At 42.2% G+C, this 18,997-nt stretch overlaps 1 long non-coding RNA gene across 1 annotated transcript in view; it reads right to left on the bottom strand.

Moving 5' to 3' along the window:
• LOC127547501 (uncharacterized) overlaps nt 1-18,997 on the bottom strand; it is a 58,557-nt gene that overhangs the window by 27,947 nt on the left and 11,613 nt on the right. The window lies entirely within an intron of this gene.

Below are 18,997 nucleotides of genomic sequence, written 5' to 3'. Positions count from 1 at the left end.
TCAGGAAAAAAAAAATTCACATTCTGGTTCTATTTTTTCTGACCATGCATTTAAATCAGATTTTTATCTACATTTATTTTATTCATTCATGCCAGGGGCTATAAAGATCTCTCTGGAATTTTCTCTGTCTATTCTTTTCAAAAGAAGACTTCTTCAGTTCTTGCAAAGGGGAATAAAATATGGGTACCAAGAAGATGAACATTCTGCTTTCCTCATAGTTTTGGAGTCTCCTTAGAATCATAAGGACTTCCTCCATCTTGAAAAATGTTAGTCTACTAAAACTAATTTTTTATAGTCCAATTGATGTAAATTGTGATCTTTTGGGGAAGGGTGAACCTGGGTTAGAATCTCAACCCCTCTGGCTTTTGGGAGGGGCCCCACCCTCTTATTTAGAGGGGAAAATCCCATAGCATCTCTACCTACAATTCAATTGGAGATCTTGGCCTGGGGCATAATCACCATCCATTATTCAGTTGAAAATGAGTCCCTCCAATTCATCTAGACATTGGCCCCCTCAATTTGGGCCCCAAACCCTGGTATACTTAAAAGCCATGTGCCCAACCCTTTACAAAAAGTCCTAATAGGATTTTGCCTACTGAGAAAGTTATTTTCTCAGTGTAATAAACCCATTTCTTTTTTGCCACAAATCTCACCTGCATTCATTTTTTTGCAAAGCCTGTGAATACTTTTGCAAAGCCTGCCACCTGGCCATGGGATTTCTCAATCCTCATTTCTCACATCTCCATCTGAACTCCTCATTTCTATCCTTTAGTGGGAAAAGACTGTTTCTATCCCTATGGAACATTTTGTATGTGAAGACATATATATATATAGTGTGTGTGTGTATGTGTGTGTGTGTGTGAGTGTGAGAGAGAGAAAGAGAGAGAGAAAGAGAGAGAGAGAGAGAGAGAGAGAGAGAGAGAGAGAGAGAGAGAGGAAGGGGAAAGCAAAAACAAAGAAAAGTATCTCAAACCCATTCCTCTTATCAAAGCAAGAGGATTTTCCCTCAACCTTAGCTTTCTGGACTTCAGGTGACACTGATTCACCATTGCTGGAGTTGTGAACATATCCAACCCTTCTAGAGACAATTAAGAACTGTGCCCAGAGGGCTATAAAACTGTGCCTAATCTTTGATGGAAGCCTGAACACAGCTTATTCTCTCCCATTTTCCAGGAAATGCTAAAATGCTCATCCTGGAAACTTTGTTTCTCAGACTCTCTTTATTATCATTTTAAAGACAACTATGATGTTTCCAGACAGCTTTGATTAGCATCTTTAAGATACCTGTGATGAGAGCCCAGGCTTTCCCAGACTGCCTTTGATTCTATCTCCAAATCAGTCTCAACATCTCAATGCACATCCTTGTTTCTGCCTTTATTTCCCCTCCTCCCCTGAGGAACCCTCAGGCTTATATTTCCCCTATAAAAGATGTGCTTATGGGACCGGAGGGATGGAAGAGGGAAAGAGAAATCAGAGGTTGCTCATACACAGCACTTTCTCCCAGGGAGGTATAACTCTCCATCACTGCCACACGCACAGATGACACACTCACACCGTCACACAGGTGGGCACGAGCCACGATTACAGGTATAAAGAACTAAGAGATGTGAGACGTGAAACCACAATCCTGATGCCTAGTTTTAAAAAGAGGTTCATTCTTAACAGGGCTTCATGGCCAGACCTGCGGTGTTTGCCCAAGCTCAGGAAACATCAGTTCTGTGATTTGGCTCCTACCGAATTCACCCTGAGGGTGAGGGCAAAGCATTGTTGCTCTCCCAAGCTTAGGACAAAGTTTTCTTGCTGGGCCTTAGCTCTGGGAAACAAGGTGTCTCCTGAAAGGAAAAAGAGAAAAAGAGAAGAACAAAAATAACAAAGAGTGGTCATGGCCTGGGGATCCTGACATAGACAAACAAAAGGTTTGCTGAGGAGAAATTCTACTTATTCTTGCTCTTAAGCCCCATCCAACTTGTTTTCTTTCTACACAATCAGCCACTCGGGGTGTCACTTCCACATCTTCCTGTTTTTGTCAATGGCAGTTTCCCTTTAAACCAGAGAAATCCTGAGCTCCTCAACCTGGCTCTCTCTGGAGTATAAAGATTAGCTCAGCCAATTCTCCACTGTCCTGTATGCTTCACTTGTCAACAAAGTACTTAAGATTCACTCTTTTGTCCAGTTAGACAATAAATGTCTCTGCTTTTCCTTCTCAGCCTAGGGGCTGTAGAAGAAAGCAATGGGCTCATGTAAAAATCTTCACCTTTCTTCTGCTCTAAATGCTTCTTAAAACCAATAGGTGTCAAAGGATTCTGGGTAAGTGAAATAACTTCTTTCCAGCCAATCCTGGTGATGTGGGAAAGATTCCTTTCTAGATTCCCATCCTCTCCTAGTTAATAATGTAAATTGCCCTTTAACTCACAAATCCTGGTCCCTTTGAATTCCAATAGAAGATCTGACCTGTTCCCAGCCCCACCTGGATATGAGCCAACTTTGGGGCTACACCCGAAAGCCCCTCGAGCTAAGTCTCCTATTATAAAAAGGCCATGCTGGGAACCCCTCTTTGCAGAGATTCCAAACATGGCTACCATGTGAGGACCCTCTGTCCACTGGACCCTCTGTCCAGGGCCCTCCTTATCTCTACCTTCGCCTATACTTTAACTTTGCTTATCCAATAATAAACCTCTTTTATCAATCTAGCTCTCCAGGCCAATAAATGCTTTTATTGGGAACTCGCGCTGCTACTAGACCTTCTTGCGCCGAATCTGTACCCCAAATCTACCACTAGACCTTAACCCTAATTTCATTTAGGTACCCCAAAGCTAGACCTCATCACTGGGGCAGCTTTTTTTTTTAAATAACTTTTTATTGATAGAACTTATGCCAGAATAATTTTTTACGCATTATCCCTTGCATTCACTTCTGTTCCAATTTTTCCCCTCCCTCCCTCCATCCCCTCCCCCAGATGGCAAGCAGTCCTTTACATGTTGAATAGGTTACAGTATATCTTGGATACAATATATGTGTGCAGAACCGAACAGTTTTCTTGTTGCACAAGGAGAATTGAATTCAGAAGGTAGAAATAACCCGGGGAAAAAAAACAAAAATGCAAGCAGTTTATATTCATTTCCCAGTGTTCTTTCTTTGGGTGTAGCTGCTTCTGCCCATCTTTGATCAATTGAAACTGAATTAGCTTTCTTTATCCAAGAGATCCACTTCCATCAGAATACATCCTCAAACAGTATCATTGTTGAGGTATATAATGATCTCCTGGTTCTGCTCATTTCACTTAGCATCAGTTCATGTAAGTCTCGCCAGTCCTCTCTGTATTCATCCTGCTGGTCATTCCTTACAGAACAATAAAATTCCATAATGTTCATATACCACAATTGACTCAACCATTCTCCAATTGATGGGCATCCATTCATTTTCCAGCTTCTAGCCACTACAAACAGGGCTGCCACAAACATTTTGGCACATACAGGTCCCTTTCCCTTCTTTAGTATCTCTTTGGGGTATAAGCCCAGTAGTAGCACTGCTGGATCAAAGGGTATGCACAGTTTGATAACTTTTTGACATAGTTCCAAATTGCTCTCCAGAATGGCTGGATGTATTCACAATTCCACCAACAATGCATCAGTGTCCCAGTTTTCCTGCATCCCCTCCAACATTCATCAGAGCTGTTTTAATTTGCATTTCTCTGATCAATAGTGATTTGGAACACTCTTTCATATGAGTGGAAATAGTTTCAATTTCATCATCTGAAAATTGTCTGTTCATATCCTTTGACCATTTATCAATTGGAGAATGACTTGATTTCTTGTAAATTAGAGTCAATTCTCTATATATTTTGGAAATGAGAGCTTTATCAGAACCTTTAACTGTGAAAATGTTTTCCCAGTTTGTTGCTTTCCTTCTAATCTTGTTTACATTAGTTTTGTTTGTACAAAGGCTTTTTAATTTGATATAATCAAAATTTTCTATTTTGTGATCAGTAATGAACTCTAGTTCATCTTTGGTTACAAATTGCCCACTCTTTTCAAAGGAAGACTTCAATTCCTCCAAAGAAGGGGAATAAGAGATTAGTGCCAGGAAATGGAACATTCTGCTCTCCTCATACTTAGAATTATGATCTCCCCCATCTGAATGGTGAAAAAAACTTATTTTTATACTCCATTCTGAACTCCTCATTGCTATCCCTCACTGGGGGGGATTTCTGCCCCTATGTCTGTGGAACATTGTGTTAACATATAAATATATAGAAACACATGGAGAGAGAAGAGACAATTTTTTTTGCAAAACTGCCACCTGGCCATGGGATCTCTCAATCCTCATTTCTCACATCTCCATCTGAACTCCTTAATTCTGTCCCTTAGTGGGAAAAGACTGCCTCTATCCCTGCGGAACATTTTGTATGTAAAGACATATATATTTATGAGAGAGAGAGACAGAGAGAGGGAGAGAGGGAGAGAGAGAGAGAGAGAGAGAGAGAGAGAGAGAGAGAGAGAGAGAGAGAGAGGGAGGGAGAGGGGGAGAGAGAGAGAGAGAGAGAGAGAGAGAGAGAGAGAGAGAGAGAGAGAGAGAGAGAGAGAGAAGAGACAGAGATAGAGACAGAAATGGAGAAAGAGACAGAGAGAAATAGAAACAGAGAGGACTATCTCAAACCCATTCCCTTTATCAAAGAAAAAGGCTAATTCCTCAACCATCTCTTTTCTAAGCAGCCCATTGCCTCTTTCATCATCCCTCTGTGGATTTCAGTTGACACTAATGCACCATTGCTGGAGTTATGAATATATCCAAGGAGAGCAATTAAACAATTAAGAATTGGAGAACAATTAAGAACTGTGCACAAAGGGCTCTAAAACTGGGCATAACCATTTGATGGAAGCCTAATCACCACTTATTTTCTCTCATTTTACAAAAATGCTAAATTCATCCTGAGAACTTAGGTTTAAGATATATGTGATGAGGACCCAGGCTTTCCCAGACTGCCTTTGATACTATCTTCAAATCAATTTCAACATCTCAATATATACCCTTGTTTCCGCTTTTTTCCCCCTCTTCCCATGAGGAACCCTCAGGGCTATATTTCCCTTTATAAAGCATGTGTTTTTGTTGCAGATCTTTACTAAGTCCTTTTGAGGACCAAGGCTGCTCTGAAGTTTTTTCTCCCTCCATATAGTGTCTACCTCCAGTTAGTCTGATAATGATAGTCAGCCTCTATGATATATTGCCATACAGTCAGTACCAGTCAGTGGTGTACTCAACATCTCAAGGCATATCCCTTTAATGCCTTCTTCCAAACCCCTTTCCTTGCTAACTCTATTGCTCCCCTGAATCTATTTGATATTTACCACTCCTGATGCTTATTTTACTTTTTGTCCATAACCTTTTCAAATAAATAAGGGCAAAAGTGACTGATGAATCAGAGGCTACCAGTTCTTTACGGGGATGTGATCGGCATTTTTCTTCAGTCATGTAGAGAACTTTAGGAAGTTCCCAGAGAAGCAGAGACAAGTGGAAAGCTTCAAAAGTTACAGGTTTGGTTGACTGTATGCAAAAAACCTAAAAGCAAGCTAGCCATAATAGAACTCTGCAGCTTCACTGTGGCTCAGAATGGTGAGTGATCACCATTTCATAAAAAAGCTGGAGAGATCTCTAGGAGCAAAGCAAAAAATTATTGTGCTTTCTCCTGAGAAGCCCTTAAAAATGGTTCCTTTCTCTACTTTTCAAAGGGTGAGAGTGATGCATTACTTGAGCAAGGGAAGATACACTTCGAGTGGATTCTAATGTTGAGCTTCCATGCCAGCCTAACAATTTTTTTTAAGTGACTCATCTATTTTCTCCTATTGGGGATGAACTGCTATCCCATAAAAACAGAAATTCACCCTTCCTGGATATTTACCAAATGCTATCTACTATCTTGATTCTCCAGAAAATTTATGATTTTCCTCTTGTGTTTATGCCTTCTTAATATACATTGCTATTCCACACACATCCCCCATCCCCCAAACACACAACCTCCTACCTCTAAAGTTTATTTTGAATAAATTATATGAGGATTATTATCAGCTCTAGAGAGTCACCCTTTTAAGGCTGATCCATTTCAGGTCAAATTTGCAGCCTATTCTAGGATGTCAAGTTCACTTCTTTGTTGGGCAAGTTTATGCATTTTATGCCTGTTCAGATAGGCCAGTATTTAAATGCTGACTCCCTTCTTGAATTTAGTGTCATATGAATTTCTAGGTCTCTACTCTTCCTGTAGAAGTTCTGTAGCCATAGAATTCACAGTATAATGTACCTCAGAGAGCTCAAGTCATGAAGTCATGAATAGAAAGAACCGTAGTCATTGGTGACTGGAGATTCTTATTTCTTTAGTGTAAAAATGATGAGGTTTGAATGCCCTCAATTTCTGGTGGCCACGAGGTAAGTGACAATAAGAGAGCTGTTAAATCTCCTCTTTAATCAGCGGTAAGTTTAAAGTGAAAGAATTCACTTATTGCCAAATTACTAATTGTAAAATGAAAGTTTATTGTTGGATAGAAACCAGTTTGTGAGGGACTGACGTCTATCATGGCAAAGTCCTATTTAGAAATGGAACTTTTACACTGAGGGAATCAGCAGGCAGAGTCCTAGCAGCTGAGCAAGCTACCTAAGCCTGCTTCAGGGAGCTGGCCCAGATACTGCCTTTGTAAGGAGTCTTGGGGCTTCAGGAGCAGAGGTTCCCAGGCTTAGATTCTTATCAGTTTTTAGGCCAAATCTCCTATTGGAATTAACAACACTTCAGAGGGGAGCTTTTTGACCAGGATTTGTAACTGAATCAAAAGTTCTGGCATCCCAGAAAGATAACTTATCTGGGGAGAGGTGCCTTCCCCAGGAGGGGCTGAGACTCCAAAAGGGATCACAGATCAAAAGGAAATACAGTTTCTTAAAGGAAACAATTTCAGTAAAGGAAATAGTTCTCTCCTGATTCAGTATCTCCACATTACAGTTAAAGATACTGAGGCTGAGTAACTTTGTATCTAGTAAGTATGAGAGGTGATATTTGAAGTGGGGATTCCATTCAGCATCCTATCTACTACAGTCACTGGCTGCCAAGGAAGATGAGCCGCTAGAGCAAACTTATACACTTACAGAGATGAACAGTCTCATCAGTCCCAATAGAGAATAAAATCCCTCCAAGCTTTTTCTACCTGGGCCATTCACATCCATGACATTCCAGAAAGCCCACATGAAGCTTCAGCCCAAAACACTGAGATTTTTGTCTGATTCTTTAAATGTCTGAAGGTGAAATCTAAGTGAAGTGGACCACATCCCTAGGGCCTCTCACCCTGTCTAGCTCTGCTTCTGATCCTAAAAGTCCTTCATCTGGCATCTGACAGACTCTCTATCTGCAAGTCATTTCAGGAAGCGTGCAGCAGTCTCTTCTACCTTTGGGTCACCTTTAGCAGAGAAGAATCAAATTAAGGAGTGATAGAGTTAAAGGTACAGCCTGTAGGCATGTGTGGAAATAGAAAGCAGACAAAGGTGTGCTTGGCTAGGAAGAGGGGAGGCTTGAGATTGAAATGGACAAATAGCCCTCCTCTCCCCTCCTTTCTGACTCGGGCCAGCAGAAGAAAGTTTGCTTAGTTAGATTGGGGATTTCTTTTGTATTTCAAAAGGCCGGCTCAACAATGCCCTTAAGGGCATCTGTTCCAGGTGGGTGGTGCTCGATACTGATCTACTCGGGTGGTGCTCGATACTAATCTATCTATGTTAGAATATCTGCTCCCACTCCCCTGTTGTAAAATGCTAATCACAGATTACAATGTAACAAGGCGAACAAAAAATGTTTATAAGGCTGTTTTTAGTTCTGTAAAGCATGGAATTTGATCATTCTGTCCTGAGCTCGGTACCAAATAAATTCTAAATCTTCCTCATTGCGGCTGTCTTGAATTTTATTGCCTGGGCTATTTCATTTGGAGGCCCCAGCGAGATAAGCCTTTGGCTCAGTCTGACGGCCTGTCCCTCTCCCTGGAGGGCGAAGGGGATTACGGATCCTAGGGGGTGGCCACCGAGAGATCTTCCTCGGCCCCTGGTGTCCAGTAATCTCTCTTCTGCGAACCAGGAAAGTGAGACCCAAATTTTGAATTCGGTCCAAAATTGGCATAAAGCATTCTAAAAGCCAGTTCTGGTTATTCTGAGGGGCCCCTGCAGCTGCATCTGCAGCCGCCTGTCCGTTGAGTACTCCTGATTCTGTGCAGGTGGGGCTCAGCTGGACGCAGTTTTTACAGTCCCCCCTCTTCCCCCGCTGGCTCTTCATGGAACGCCATTGTTAAGAGTCCTGACCTGGTTCTGGAAGACTAGTCTGTATGTTCTGTGTGTGATTTGTCTGGTGTTCTGTGTGTTCTGTATGATTTGTCTGTCTAAAAGCTTTGTTAGCTTCAGCATTTAGAAGAGTAAGTCTGTCTGAGTACCTTTTGGGGTACCATCTGGTTCTGGTTATGCTGGAAAATATCCTCTGGGTATATGTTAACTGTGTAGTCTGTGTGATGTGTGTTCTATGTTCTGTGTGATTTGTTTGTCTGTTATGTTGTTGGTTGGGAAAATTTTAAGAACAACGTTGCAACTGTGCTTAGTGAATTGGAGCTCCATGTGTATCTGTGTTAGAAGTTAGCAAGCTTGTAAGAGATAAGAATTCAGCCTCTGTGTTGCAGACTTAGAAGATATCCACAAGTTTGCAAAATCTTTCTCTCTCCCTCTCTGTCTCTGGCTGACTGCAGCAGCCTGTGGGAATAGGGGGAGAAAGGAAGAAATTAAAAAAAAATAGATTGAAAGGGATTTGAAAGTTCCCAAAGTTTATGTATATATATATATATATATAGAGAGAGAGAGAGAGAGAGAGAGAGAGAGAGAGAGAACAGTGTGCTAACATTTTAAAGGAAGGAAGTTTGAATGGAATATCTACGCATTCGCATTCTCTGTAAAGGCAGAGAAAAGCACTAAATGGGTTTGGAAGTTCACAGAAACCCCTTTGGATTCTGAAATAGGAAAAGGGAATTCAACAAACTTCTCTCTGGGGGTGGAGGTCTTGGAAACAGCCCCTAGTCTGTTTGCTGATTTAAGAGCTTTGTTAAGTTTTAAGAGCAATGATTAAGGAAAATTTGCTTGTGATTTTAAATTTTTTTAAGGAAAAGCCTACTAGGGTAAAGAGCAATAAAATTCAAGCTTAGCCTGGCCTGGGCAATACAAAGCTCTGGAGATAAGATGCTAATAGCTGTTAGAAGAAATGTGGTAGAAGAAAAACTTTTAAAAACAGCCGTATTAGTTTGATTCAGTTTGTTACCTTCTGAAATATATTGAGTTATTGGTTAACATAAGTTATACTTTAAATCCAGCTCTGCTGGACATGCGTGGTTTTTATGGAGGTTTGGGCTATTCACTATAGTGTGAATCTTACAGGTTTTTGAAGGGAAAAGGAAAGAGGAATGCAGGTGATTTAGGAAGGACTGATTTGTAGGGAAATTAGAGGTTTGCATGATTTTAGGAAGGTGAAAGAAAGACTTTTGTGAGTAGGTGAAGAGGTGGGGGGAAGGAACCACCCACCCCCGCTGCCTTCTGCTACTTTACCAAAGGAGCATCTGGGTAGGAAAGTTATTTAAGGAGATTATTTAAGTATGTAGCTAGAGAGAAAGAGAAAGTTGGAAATGGGTAGATTTGGGAAGAAATCTGATGTTGGGAAACTGATGCACTAAATCTTGAAAAGGATCCCCATGTAGGAAATCGAGTGGGGAACCTGAGGGAAGTTTTTCTAGGAGGCAAGAGTGGGGGAAGGGTGGTCATGTGGAATCCTCTCCTCCCCTCACCCCCCTGAGTATGTTCCCGCCGTTTTTTTTCTTAACTGATTACGGCCAGTTCAGCAAACTGATTTTTAAGGACATGCTTACTTTTAGGTTAATTGATTGAATATTTGTTTCTTGATACATAAATGTTTTTTGGTTAAAAGAAAATGGTCGAAAATGTGATCCATACTTTGGTAGGAATATTTCTAAAAGTTTAATTGCTATTTTAAGAAACTTCTTGAATTCTTTTATGTAGAATTGGGTCTTTTGTATAAGTTTAAATTGATTGTACTGGGTCATTCTGAGGATATTGAAAGGGCCTCTGAACATAATAGTTTTTTCTTTGTCCTTTTGAAAATGTTTCTGTTATGGACAATATGCAGTTTGGGATGTTTTTCTATGTATTGGGTATTTTAAAAGCAAAATGATTTGTATGTATAATGTTCACTCATGTAACATCTACCTAGATATGATAATTGTTCTAAGTTGTGAACTTACTGAGACAAAATTTCTTTCTGTTATGACTTATAAAGATATGATAAATAATTGTTTAAGATTTATTAGAAATTTGATTAATGACATCTGTTATTGGAGGTAAAGGTTTCTTGGGCTTAGAGTTAATTAGTTAATGCTATTTGGGAGTTTTAAAGCTCCACTCTCTGACAGTTACTGGGACAATTGATAAGCAGTTAAAATTCGACTGCTTATGTTATTATGTTCTTGTATATTTCCTTCTGTAACTAATCTCTCTGATCAGAGCAATGGTCAATAGAAGCTGTTAATGCAATTCAGTTATGTCATGCCTGGTCATATGTAATCATGTATCCTAAATGCTTGGGCAACTAAGTATTTTGTCTGGTCATCTGTCTGTTACTGGATATTTGTGTTTTGTTCCTTTAAAGTTTCTACGTGATAAGTGGACAATTAACAGGGGTCTGTAAGACTGCAGCCGTTTGCTTGGCCTGTAAAGCAAACTCATCTCGTCACATAGGAAACTGCTGGCCAATTTATTTTGGCCTCCTCATACTTTGCAGCAGTTTGGTGAACTGAATCTTTCTATCTGAGCTGATCTAATCTTTAGGTGTTAGATTTGTGTTTTTTGTTCTAGATTTTGGTCAAATTACAGATATTGGTTTGCTTCTGGAACCTGGATCAGCTTTGATTCGCAGCATGACACACCCACTCTGCAAGGAATGAGAGCCTCCTATCACTTCACAGCCTGGAGCAGCAGTTTTAAATGAGACCATGGACTGGACCCTGCGTCTAGTGTACTTTGACTGATATGAGGGACTTTGGGAATGGTTGATGACTGACTGTTAAACCTTGCCTGGCTATTACTGTGTGTTTAAAATTTGGGATGGGATTTGTTAAAATTGTGTGATTATTGCTGTATTGTTTGAGAGATTTTTAGGAAATGCTACTGTATTAGTCTGTTATGTATAGAGATTTTGATTCACTCTTGGGATTTATATGGTGAATGGTCATTTGATAATTCCTTTCCGTGAGAAAAAAAGGGGAGGAAGAGATAGAACATTGGGGAAACTGGTATATATATTTGTTCAAAATACCTGTTAGTATTTGTAGATACTTTCTCAGGGTGGACAGAAGCCTTCCCCACCCTAAATGAAACAGCTCTCACAGTGGTTAGGAAGATACTAAATGAGTTATTGCCCCGCTTTGGTCTTCCAGTAGCCATAGGGTCTGATTATGGGCCTGCTTTTGTTGCCAAAATATCACAAGGCATCAGCAAGGCCCTGGGCATTGATTGGAAACTCCACTGCGCATACAGACCGCAGAGCTCTGGGCAAGTGGAAAGGATGAATAGAACACTTAAGGAGCTCCTTTCAAAGCTTGTCTTGGAGACCCAGATCTCCTGGGTCTTGCCCCTGCCATTAGCATGACTGAGGAGTAGATGCACTCCTAACAAATTAGGGTTAACTCCCTTTGAGATTCTGTTTGGGAGACCCCCTCCAATTCTGCCCTTGGTCAGGGAAGACTTGATGGCTGAAATTTCTAACTCTTCCCTTATCAAGTTTTTACAGGCCTTACAGAAAACTCAGAAAGACCATCTCACACCTCATCCGTGAGGTCCTTCCTGTCCCTCTCACTGACACTGCCTCTCACTGACCCCGTGCATCGGTATACTGTGATCCTCACCACGCCCACTGCTCTAAGAGTTGAATCCATCCCTGCCTGGATTCACCACAGCAAAGTGAAACCAGCTGTCACCACTGAATGGGAAGCAGAGATCGGTGAAGATCCCCTGAAACACTGATTCGTTCCTCTAGTCCTTGATTTCCCCTAAAAGACACTAGGTGGGAAAATCCTGGGAAATTCAATCCTTGTGTTTACTTTGTTACTGTTTGAGATTACCCTAATCTGTTTGCATAATCTCCCCTAAAGGCCCCTTCCCCCTTTCACCGTTCCTCCTATTGTATTGTCATGGGGTTTTTCTTAATCCTCCTCCTCCCTATGCTTTCTAAGGCTTTGGGAAACCCACACGCCCCCAAAGACCATATGGACAATGAGCTTTAGGAATCTTGAGGGGGGGCCCCACTCTTTCTGCTACTTATTGCTCAGGTTGAGAACCCTCTATGACAATAGATTCCTCCCTGGCTCCCTGTTTTTACTTCAGAGCCCTAATAGATCCTCCAGCCCGACTGTGCCCTGATGCTTGGTGGTGCTCCCTCCCTGACGATTCCTTTAGGCTGACTATCCAAACCTTTGATCAGCAGACCCAGACCTCACTGTATCCCCCCTGAATTATCCTAACAATCCAGGAACCGTCCCACCAGAAGTGGAAGCAGTCCCGAGCTTTCACCCTTTGGTAGCGGTCTTCAATTCAGCCACTACCTCATAGTTCAGTGTAAAGATCCACCCCTCTCCAAGCCTGTGGGACCTCTGACTGCTTTAATAGTCCCACCTAGACCACCAGTCCTGGCTGATCCTATCCTGCCACCATCATCCCTGGCACCGCAGGACCTTGTCATGACCCAAAGTTCCCGTATTCTTCCTGACCCGTTAGTGACAATTGACAGCCCCTCTGAATCTTCTGTTTCTGCTGATATTGATGGCTTTGCTTTAACTCTAAACTCCCTTATTTTGTTAAAATTGCCCTGGCAGACTCAGTTTTGGGAATTATTATTATTATTATTATTATTATTATTATTTTAAAGTTCTAGAACTCAGACACCTGTCCTGGGACTGGCAGTCTCTCTGATCTATTTTTCTTCAATCCTGCAACCCCAGTTCATTAAATATTTCAGCATTTCAAAGGACCTTGAAGTTTGGCATGAGGCACCTAAAAAGTTTGGAGTTTGCCTGCCGTGATGGCCTAACTGTGCGTAATCTGCTCAGAAATTTGTATTCTAGTAGCAGCCCTGCCTATTTCTCTGGGTGGGGACTGGTGGAGCTACTACAGCCTCACCCTTCTCTCCTGGAGAGATCTGCCCCTCTGAAAGGGCTTAAGCTTTTGGCCCTGCTGCTCTGTAAGCAGACTGAGTTAAGTGCACAAATGACCACAGATCTAACTGTCCATGTCAAACTGGATTCTCTGGCTGAGATGGTGCTCCAAAACTGTAGAGGACCTGACATGCTTGCAACAAGGGAGCCTTTGTACAGCTGTTAACTCTGGGGTTATCAGGGAGAGACTTGCTCTTGCCATATGAGTCCTTACATTTTTCTAGTTTTATTTTGGCCCATTTGCTTTACATAAAGTGGGTCAAAGACCTCCTGGGTACCTAGAGGAAGATGCTAAGATTAAAAGGTTTGAATTTAGGAGAGAGAGTGCTATGCCACAGTTCTCCTTCACTGTCCTGACTCAGTTTCCCTGTATGAGTTTCTTTTTGTCTCAGTTTCCTTAACTGTTCTGTCCCAATCTCTTTAGTTGTAAATCCCCCTCTGACCCAGTAAGACTGAGGACTATTTGTTCGAAGGTTAAAATGTTCCATAAATTAGCAAGATAAACAAGAGAGTCGACCTGACTCTTTTGTGTCCTCAAGAATTTACAATATCCCTCTCAAATGTTCCAAGATATCTCATTGATATCTTTATTTCTTTGTATTCAGACATCCTGTCTCTGGGTTCTTAAAATATGTGGCCTCCCCCATCTTGATAGAGGTTTTCCCTCACTTCTTACCCCTTCTTTTGTTTAGAGAAAAGGTATTTAAGAAGTTGGGGTTCCTCCATTTGCTGCTGGATTCCTCCAGCCCTGGGACCAACATGGATTCCTTAGTCCCAGTATATCTTTATTTCTGTCTGACTGGATAATTTGAGGCGAGAGTCCTGTCCAGTCAATCAGACTCTCCCGTTGATAGAATGTTGGTAGCTCTCTGGTCTCTGTCTTGCCTCAGTCTCTCCGGCATTACATTTGCCTTGTTAGCTCTCAGATCGGTGCAGACATTAGGACCCTAGAGTGTCTCCTTACTCATCTAGGAAGGTCAGTGGGCTCCCTGGCAGAAGTTGTGTTACACACCCGTCATGGGTTACATCCATTGTTCATGAAGCAAGGGGTCTGTGCATGGCACTGGGTTGGTATCAGCTGAGTCACAACTATGAACATGAAAAGGGGAGGAGTGAAATGGACAAATAGCCCTCCTCTCCCCTCCTTTCCGTCCCGGGCCAGCAGAAGAAAGTTTGCTTAGTTAGATTGGGGATTTCTTTTGTATTTCAAAAGGCCGGCTCAAAAATGCCCTTAAGGGTATCTGTTCCAGGTGGGTGGTGCTCGGGTGGTGCTCGATACTGATCTATCTATGTTAAAATATCTGCTCCCAGCCTCCTGTTGTAAAATGCTAATCACAGTTTACAATGTAACAAGCCGAACAAAAAATGTTTATAAGGCTGTCTTCAGTTCTGTAAAGGGACAGAATTCCATCATTCCATCCCGAGCTTGGTGCCAAATAAATTCTAAATCTCCCTCATTGGACTGTCTTGCATTTTATTGCCTGGGCTATTTCAGCCCCCTCATTTTGGGCCCTAAACCCCAATACAATCAAAGGCCCTTTGCAAAAAGTCCTAATAGGATTTTGCCTACTGAGAAAGTTGTTTTTTCAGTGTAATAAACCCATTTCTTTTTTGCCACAAATCTCACCTATATTAATTCTTTTGCAAAACTGCCATCTGGCCATGGGATCTCTCAATCCTCATTTCTCACATCTCCATCTGAACTCTTCAATTCTGTCCCTTAGTGGGAAAAGACTGCCTCTGTCTCTGTGGAGACTTTGTATGTAAAGACATATATATTTATGAGAGAGAGAGAGAGAGAGAGAGAGAGAGAGAGAGAGAGAGAGAGAGAGAGAGAGAGAGAGAGAGAGAGAGAGAGAGAGAGAGAGAGAGGAGCAAAAATGAAGAGAAATATCTCAAACCCATTACTCTTATCAAAGCAAGAGGATTTTTCCTCAACCTTGGCTTTTCTAAGCAGCCCATTGCCTCGCCTCTCAGGACTTCAGGTGACACTAATTCACCATTGCTGGAGTTGTGAACATATCTAACTGTTCTGGAGAGCAATTAAGAACTGTGCCCAAAGGGTTATACAACTGTGCATAATCTTTGATGGAATCCTGAATACAGCTTATTCACTCCCATTTTCCAGGAAATGCTAAAATGTTCATCCTGGAAACTTAGTTTCCCAGACTATCTTTATTACCATTTTAAAGGCAACTATGATGTTCCCAGACTGCCTTGATCAGCGTCTTTAAGATACCTGGGATGAGAGCCCAGGCTTTCCCAGAATGCCTTTGATACTATCTCCAAAGCAGAATCAACATCTCAATGCACATCCTTGTTTCTGCCTTTATTTCCCCTCCTCCCCTGAGGAACCCTCAGGGTTATATTTCCCCTATAAAAGATGTGCTTATGGGAGCAGAGGGATGGAAGAGAGAAGGGGAAATCAGAGGTTGCTCATACACAGCACTTTCTCCCAGGGAGGTGTAACTCCCCATCACTGCCACAGGCACAGATGACACACTCACACCGTCACACAGGTGGGCATGAGCCACGATTACAGGCATAAAGAACTAAGAGAAGTGAGACTTGGAACCACAATCCTGATGCCGAGTTTTAAAAAAAGGTTCATTCATAAGAGGGCTTCATGACCAGGCCTGCGGTGTTTGCCCAAGCTCAGGAAACATCAGTTCTGTGATTTGGCTCCCACAGAATTCACCCAGAGGGTGAGGGCAAAGCATTGTTCTTATCCCAAGGTCAGGACAAAGTTTGCTTGCTGGGCCTTAGCTCTGGGAAACAAGGTGTCTCCTGAAAGGAAAAAGAGAAAAAGAGAGGAACAAAAATAAAAAAGGGGGGTCATGGCCTGGGGATCCTGACATAGACAAACACAAGGTTTGCTGAGGAGAAATTCTACTTGTTCTTGCTCTTAAGCCCCATCCAAATTGTTTTCTTTCTACACAATCAGCCACTCAGGGTGTCACTTCCACATCTTACTGTTTTTGTCAATGGCAGTTTCCCTTTAAACCAGAGAAATCCTGAGCTCCTCAACCTGGCTCTCTCTGGAGTATAAAGATTAGCCCAGCCAATTCTCCACTGCCCTGGGTGTTTCACTTGTCAACAAAGTATTTAAGATTCACTCTTTTGTCCAGTTAGACAATAAATGTCTCTGCTTTTTCTTCTCAGCCTAGAGACAGTAGAAGGAAGCAATGGCCCATGTAAAAATCTTCACCTTTCTTCTGTTCTAAATGCTTCTTAAAACCAATCAGTGTCAAAGGATTCTGGGTAAGTGAAATATCTTTGTTCCAGCCAATCCTGGGGCAGCTTTTTGACGTAGCAGATAAGAGAGCTGGGCCTGGAGTCCAGGGGAAGCCTCTTCCTGAGGTCACATTCCAGGCTTGGGGTCAGGAACCTTCCTCTTCCACAGCCCAGATCTGGCCTCAGACACTTACTAGCTACAGGACCCACAGCAAGGCCCGGAGCCCTTTTTGCTCCAATTTTTCATCAGTAAAAGAAGCAGGAGAAGTAAATGACAAACTAGTCCAGGATCTTTCCTAGAAATTCCAAATAGAGTCATGAAGAGACTGAATATTAATGATCAAAAACCCACAACAAAATTCTAGTCCAGAATCCTTCACCCGAAGTCTTCTCTCAGTTCCCAGCCCATCTGCCACAGCTCCAAGAGGGGACTTTCCAGATCCTCTCCCTTTAATGTTGCTCCCTCCTATATTTTCACTTCTCCCCAGCTTCCCCTTCCCCCATGACCTCTATCTTCTCTTTCCCTTCTTCTCCCACCTTGTTTTCTCCTGCCCAGCACAGTTGTAGAGAGGATCAAATACAGTTACTGAGAAAGCTCTTCCAGAGGATGGAATAGGAGACTTGAGGGAAGTGATAGAAGTTGCTCTCTCCCTCTTTATCACACAAGGAGAAGGACTCTGAATGACAGACTAATTCAAGTTCCTCTTTGGTAGTTTCTAGATTTCTGACAGAAGTCAGTGCTTGAGATAGAATTTGCCTCCATTTCATTGAATCATTTGAAAAAAAAAAAGACAAAGAGGATTCTGGGAAGATGGCAGAGTACTTTAGAAAATTCCATGCCCTATAAAAAAAGATAAAATGGCACCTCAGGAAAAATGTCCAGTGACAAAAAAATGAACACAAGTGGGGGCAGAGCTGGTCCTCCTGGAATGACCAGAGAAGATACCAAGGGTGAACCTCACATGGAGGTTTGGTCAGTGTGAAAGGGAAACGGCTCCAGGCAAGCTCTGCTGAAAGAGTAAGCAGTAAGTCCTCTGGTAGCTGGGCCCGGAGGTAGCCTTGGCTGAGGCACAGGAAGCTTCATCTCCCAGACAGTGTGGGGAGTCTGAGGTCGGGGAAGACTGAGGGAACCCCTGTTTATGAGGGAGCTGGGGCCGGCTGTGCTGCTGAGAGGGAGCCCTGCCCAAGGGGAAACCAGCACATGCCTGGTGAAGGCAGAGGCAGTAGGACAGGGACACTGCTGGCTGTGGGCACTTACAGAAGGATGGAGTCCCTGGGGAGGAATCAGGGGAAAATTATGTAAAAAGTGCATGCAGAGAACAAGAGAAACCTACAAGGAAGCAAAGCAAAGATGGGCAGCTCTGAACACAATGTGGAGGATTTATTATAAAGAATTAGTTTTTAGATTTAAAATAAATAAAAAATAAAAAAATTAGGGAGAAAAAACATTTTAAATGATCATATATCATTCGATTGATCTCTTCAGGGAAGTGGAGGAGGAAGAGAAAGCTGGTTCCCCTAAACCATGCCAAGGAATAAAAGGATGGATTGCTTTCCATTTTAGGAGGCTCCATTCTAAATGCCCAAAGCATCCTTACTTAGTGGGACAGCAGGTCATGTATTGGGATAAAGTGCAGGATATCAGTATCTGGCCTATGTTTTATGCCTTTAGGCTGTGACTTCTTCACTACACATTATGGACTCTTGTGCAAGCCCTCTTCCTTTTGGAACCATTTTTGTTCTTATTTTAATTATTTTTGGCACTTTGTAACACAATTTGGGGTTTCTTTGAGAAGATACTAGAGGGACTTGCGATTTCATCTTCAACTTATTTTACAAATAAGGAAACTGAGACAAACAAGGTTAAATGACTTGCTTAAGCTCACACAATTCAGTATCCGAGGCAATATTTGATCTCAAGAAGATGAAAGTTCCTAGCCAAAGACTGAACACATTACATAGTGCTAGCAGTCTCATAAAAAAAAAATTGATTGAAACAAAAAAAATTTAAAAAAAATCTCAGGGCAAGTAGGCTTTGTGGGAGCACATATCACACAAGGCTCCAAAAGTCAGGGACATATTCAAGGTCTGAAGGTCTCAGGTTCTTCCCCTGAGCTGGAGGCAGTCACTTCTGCTCCCAGAATCCCCCACACCTCCCAGCTGCTTTGCATAAAGAGATCCCCAGGGGGAGGGCCTGCAGACACAGGGGGATAAACGGGCCTGGGGGCAGAGCAGCCACAGGGAGGAGTCACAGCAAAATGGAGTCTCTGTCCCAGCTTCTCTGTGGGCTCCTGATGCTTTGGGTCCCAGGTGAGAACATGAGACAACAAAACAGGCAGACGGGCAACATGACATGAGATGAGAGAATTCCTGGAAGCTCAGAATCTCTGGGGACAGGAGCCAGTACAGTCCAAGGGGGGATGAGGATTTCTGTGAGATCAGGGGGATTTTCAGAGAAAGGGGGTCTATGGGCCAAGAATCAGAATGAA

The sequence above is a fragment of the Antechinus flavipes genome, chromosome 2 (genome assembly GCF_016432865.1).
Source record: "Antechinus flavipes isolate AdamAnt ecotype Samford, QLD, Australia chromosome 2, AdamAnt_v2, whole genome shotgun sequence".
Classification (NCBI taxonomy): Eukaryota; Metazoa; Chordata; class Mammalia; order Dasyuromorphia; family Dasyuridae; genus Antechinus; species Antechinus flavipes.
This window is presented reverse-complemented; position numbering and strand designations above follow the sequence as displayed.